We start from the raw sequence: 5,801 nt of genomic DNA, 5'->3' as shown, positions 1-5,801 counted from the left end.
TATCAGATACCGAGTTCTTGAAAGTCTGTAAAACACTAGAAGCTAACTGATATTCCTGGAGGTTCTTACTAGTATCTGGAGTGCTGATTTGGAGTAGATAAAAAAAAAAAAAAGAGAGATCCTCTGATATTCGATCTTATCTCCTAAATTTGCAGTTGTTCTATGCCTGAACATCCTATAGATGCAACTCTCACAGCAAGATCAAGCTCATATACCAAGGTCTAGATCCAGTAATTTTTTAATCTCTACTTAAAATAGAGTCTGTGTGTTTTTCCAGTTTAATTCTGTAGGTCTCTTAAGTTATTTTCAGAAAACTGAAAAAAAATAAATAAAAGAAAAAGAAAAAAACCCTTGCCTCCCAAAACTTCAGGCTCCTTCATATGGAGGGATATTCTAATCAAGGAACTTTAAACAAGTCTCACAATTAAATCTTGGGAAAATTCTCCATCCTTTCTTTTAATGTCCATCAGATGACAAATACTGAGTTTCTCCAAAAGCCTGAAGAAAACTTCTTTTCATCCAGGATGATCAGGGTTTCCTTATTCTTAAGAAGATCCACACTCTGGGAAATGATCCAGGCCTTTGCATGTGATCACTTCTTGATTGAAAGTATCATCCATCCCAATGTACCAAGCACTGAAAATTGAGTGGAATGCAGAGATGAAAGCCACCATCCTAGCCTGCAAGTTGCTCATGGTTTAGTAACAAAATAAACCCATCTTGAATAATGAAGTCATGAATTAGTGAGTAAAAAAATTGTATGTGAACAAATTACTAAGTCTCTCTAAAGTCTTCATTTCCTTATTTTATAATCAGGTCAATAGTAAAATGAATCTCATATAGTCTTAAATGGAAACATTAAGATTATGAATGGAAAGGGCTTTCGCACAGTGTCTTGTATAGAGTCATCTCTTAAAAAATTATCACCTTTTGTTATGAGTTAATATTCTAACATGGATATTGGAGATATACCTCATTTAGCCATTAGTGTTGACTTCGATGTTATAGCACTTAAAATTTGATTAATTGAAACATTTTCCAATAACTCTTTTTGTACATCACAAACATTGTTGGCACAATAGAAATCTTTGTGTTTCAGTGAAATACCATCTCACAGGGGTCACAAGGGCCACTATTAAAAAGTAAGAGAGAACGCATGCTCAAAAGGCTGCTGAGAAAAGAGAACACTTATGCACTGTTGGTAGGAATGTGAATTAGCTCAGCCTCCATGGAAAGCTGATTGGAGAGTTCTCAAAGAACTAAAACAGAACTACCATTCAACCCAGTAATTCATTTAATGGTTATAAACCCAGAAGAAAATAAATCATCCCACCAAAAGAAACTTGCCTACATATTTTCATTAGAGCACCATTCCCAGCAGCAAAGACATGGAATCAACCTAGGTGCCCATCAATGGTGAGCTGAATAAAGAAAATGTGGCACATATACACCATGGAATATTATACAGTGATATGAAGAACAAAATCATGTCCTTTGGTGCAACATGAACACAGCTGGAGGCCATTACCCCAAGAGAATTAACTCGGGAAAAGAAAACCAAATATCACATGTTCTCACTTACAAGCAGGAGCTAAACATTCAGTACGCATGGACAAAGATGGAACAATACACAGTGGAGACAAGAAGAGGAAGAGTGAGGGGAACAAAAACTGAAAAATTACTTGTTGGGTACATGTTACTTGAGTGGCAGGATCACTTGTACCCCAAACCTCAGCATCATGCAACATACAAATTTAACAACAAATATATATGTAACAAATTTGCAAATGTACATCCTGAATCCTATATAAAAATTGAAATTTAAAAATAAATTTTGTGCCAAAAATTTCACTGTTGTTAGAAGTACTGTAAAGATATTTGATGCTGCAAAGTGAAACAAGCACTCAGGCAAAATTTCTCTCAGTAAGGCAATTTATTTCTATAGAAGGGTGCTTCTTGCATACAAGGCAGAGGCAAGGGAGATCATGCAGAACAAAGGAGAGAAGTAGTTTTTATCCTTAATACAGATTTTGTTTGTGTGTCCTCCCCTGCGGGCTGGGGTCAGACTATATAATCTAGGCTAATTTTGCTTGACTACTGTTGACATCATCAAGTGGGCAAGAGGGGCGTTTGATGGGAAGGACAGGTACATGTGATGGGAAATGGCTTGGGCGTGTTTGGGCACAGCAAAGCTAGGGAAGGCTGATAGGTGAATGAATAAGATTACTTTTTAGAATAAAACAAAGAACTAGGAACTGAAACTCTTTGAAGAGAAACTATTTGTTTTTAGTAACACTGTCATTATGACTTAAGTAAATTAGGGGTCAAGGCCAAGATGATTGATCAGAAAGAACTACCTTCGGAGGCTCCCATTGAAAAGAACCATAATAATCATTTGAATCCTTTACAAGCAAGGTATCCAGCAAGGTATCAGAACCGACTAGGAGGTGGTGGGCGTGATCAACAGAGAGGAAGGAAGAACAGTGTGGTGCAGCTGCCCACCTGAGAGCCACACAGGGCAAAGGATTCTTCTTCCCCGCCCAAGGGAGGCAGTGAGTGAGCATGCCACCCAGCTGGGGAAACCATGCTATTTCCACAGAACTGTACAACCCATGGATCAGAAGATCCCACTGGTGAACCCATACTACTGAGGCCTGGTTTCCCAAACCAAGAGCCACACAGATTCCCAACAGCCTCTCAGCTGCAATCTGTTTAAGCCTAGGGATTTTAAATAAATTAGGGGGGAGGGGCAACCAGCACCATAGCTGCAGCGGCCTGCTATCTAAGCCCTTTGAGCTCCTTGTGCGAGGGGCAGCAGCCAGCACTGGGACTCACAACTGCCTAACCCTCCAAGCTCCCTGGGTGGGGGAAGGGTCGCATCCATATCTACAGCTCCAGGCTGCGCTTTTCCCCTGCTGGAGCCAGGGAGGCTCCCCCATGGTGTGCCAGACTGCAACCAGAGTGACTCTTCAGTCTTCTTCACTCTTCTGCAGAGTTTTCCTGCAGAAACTCTGACAACTCTGGCCAGAGTTTCAGGGACAGTACTTGCATCTCCCTGGGCCTGAACCTCTAGGAGGTGGGGTGGCCAGAACCTCTGCAGACCAGCAGATGTAGCCTTACTCCCTGGTAGTTCTGAGGAATTTGAGCAGCTCAGACAAATGGGTTCCCCCCCAGAGAAGCACACCCCCTCAAGCAAGGGACACAGTACTTCTTTAAACGGGTCCTCTTCCCCATGCCACCGAACTGGGTGAGGCCCTCCAACAGAGTTTGTCAGATGCCCTAAACAGAAGCGATCCTACTGGCATCAGATTAGTGCCCCTTGAGGTCAGAGATCCTAGAAGAAGAGGGAGGCACCCATCTTTGCTGTTATCTAGCTTCCTTGATTGACATTTCCAGGTAAGGGAGTGAACCAGATGCATAGGCCTGAAGTGAACCAGCAAACCATAGCAGCCCTACAGAATCGGGACCTGATCATTGAAAGAAAAACAAAAAGCAACAACAACAGCATCGACAACAATAATAAAGCCCCCACAAAAACCCCATCCAAGAGTCAGAATCCTCAAAGATCAAAACTAGGCAAACTCGAAACATGAGAAAGAATCAACTAAAACAACAGTAAAAACCTCAAAGGCCAGAGTGCCTCTTCTCTGAATGATCACCATGTCTTTCCAGCAAGGGAGCAGAACTGGACAGAGGGCGAGATGGGTGAATTGACAGAAGGAGGCTTCAGAAGACAGGTAATAAAAACTACACTGGGCTAAAAGAGCATGTTCCAACCCAAAACAAAGAAGCTAAGAATCTTGATAAGAGAGTACAGGAGCTGTTAACTAGAATAGCCAGTTTAGAGGGCAACATAAATGACCTGATTGAGTTGAAAACACAGCATGAGAACTTCATGAAGCATACACAAGTATCAATAGCTGAATCAACCAAGGGGGAGAAAGAATATCAGTGTTTGAGCACCACCTTGCTGAAATAAGACACGCAGGCAAGATTAGAGAAAAAATAATAAAAATGAATTAACAAACCATCCAAGAAATATGGGACTTCATAAAAAGACCAAACCTGCAATTGATTGGAGTACCTAAAGGAGACAGGGAAAATACACTTCAGAATATTATCCGGGAGAACTTTCCAAACTGAGCAAGACAGGCCAACATGCAAATTCAGGAAATACAGAGAACACCATTAAGATACTCCATGAGAAGATCAACCCGAAGACACATAATTATCACATTCTACAAGGTCAGAATGAAGGAAAAACTATAAAGGGCAGCCAGAGAGAAAGGCCAGGTCACCTACAAAGGGAAGCTCATCAGACTAACAGTGGACATCTCAGCAGAAATTCCACAAGCCAGAAGAGATTGGGGGCCACTATTCAACATTCTTAAAGAAAATAATTTTCAACCTAGAATTTTATATCCAGCCAAACTAAGCTTCATAAGAGGAGAAATAAAATCCTTTCCAGTCAAGCAAATACTGAAGGATTTTGTTACTGAAAGAAGCACTAAATATGGAAAGGAAAAACTGGTAACAGCTGCTGCAAAAACACACCAACATATAAAGACCAGCAATACTATTAAAAAACTGCATCAAATAATGTGCAAAATAACCAGATAGCATCATGATGACAGGGTCAAATTCCCACATAACAATACTAATCTTAAATGTTAATGGGCTAAATGTCCCCAATTAGAAGACACAGACTGGCAAATTTATAGAGTCAAGACCCATCAATGTGCTGTATTCAGGAGTCCCATCTCACATGCAAAGACACACATAGGCTCAAAATAAAAAGATGAAGGAAAATTTACCAAGCAAATGAAAAGCAAAAATAAATAAATAAATAAATAAGCAGGGGTTCCAATCCTAGTCTCTGACAAAACAGACTTTAAACTAACAAAGATCAAAACAGACGAAGAAGATATTGCATAATAGTAAAGGTAACCATTCAGTAAGAAGAATAAGAATAGAAGATTAGAATAAGAACTATTCTAAATATACATGCACTCAATACAGGAGCACCCAGATTCATAAAACAAGTTCTCAGAGACCTTCAAAGAGACTTAGACTCCACACGATAATAGTGGGAGACTTTTAATACCCCACTGTCAATATTAAACAGATCATTGAGACAGAAAATTAACAAGGATTTTAAGGACTCGAAGTCAGCTCTGGATTCAGTGGACCTGATAGACATCTACAGGACTCTCCACCACAAATCAACAGAATATTCATTCTTTTTAGTGCCACATGGCACTTATTTTAAAATTGACCAAGTTATTGGCAGTAAAACACTCCTCAGCAAATGCAAAAGACCTGAAATCGTAACAGTCTCTCAGACCACAGTGCAATCAAATTAGGGCTCAGGATTTAGAAACTCACTCAAAACCAAATAATTACATGGAAATTGAACAACATGCTCCTGAATGACTCCTGGGTAAATAATGAAATTAAGGCAGAAATCAAGAAGTTCTTTGAAACCAATGAGAACAAAGAGAAAATATACCAGAATCTCTGGGACACAGCTAAAGCAGTGTTAAGAGGGAAATTTATAGCGCTAAATGCCCACATCAGAAAGCTAGAGATATCTCAAATTGACACCCTAACATCGCAATTAAAAGAACTAGAGAGGCATTAGCAAACTAATCCAAAAGCTAGCAGAAGATAATAAATAACTAAGATCAGAGACACAAAAAAATCCCTTCCAATAAATCAATGAATCCAGGAGCTGATTTTTTGAAAAAAATTAACAAAATAGACCATTAGCTAGGCTAATAAAGAAGAGAGAAGAATCAAAT

Source organism: Cebus imitator, unplaced genomic scaffold (assembly GCF_001604975.1).
Source record: "Cebus imitator isolate Cc_AM_T3 unplaced genomic scaffold, Cebus_imitator-1.0 Scaffold390, whole genome shotgun sequence".
Classification (NCBI taxonomy): domain Eukaryota; kingdom Metazoa; phylum Chordata; class Mammalia; order Primates; family Cebidae; genus Cebus; species Cebus imitator.
The sequence above is the reverse complement of the archived record's forward strand: the minus strand, read 5'-3'. Positions refer to the sequence as shown.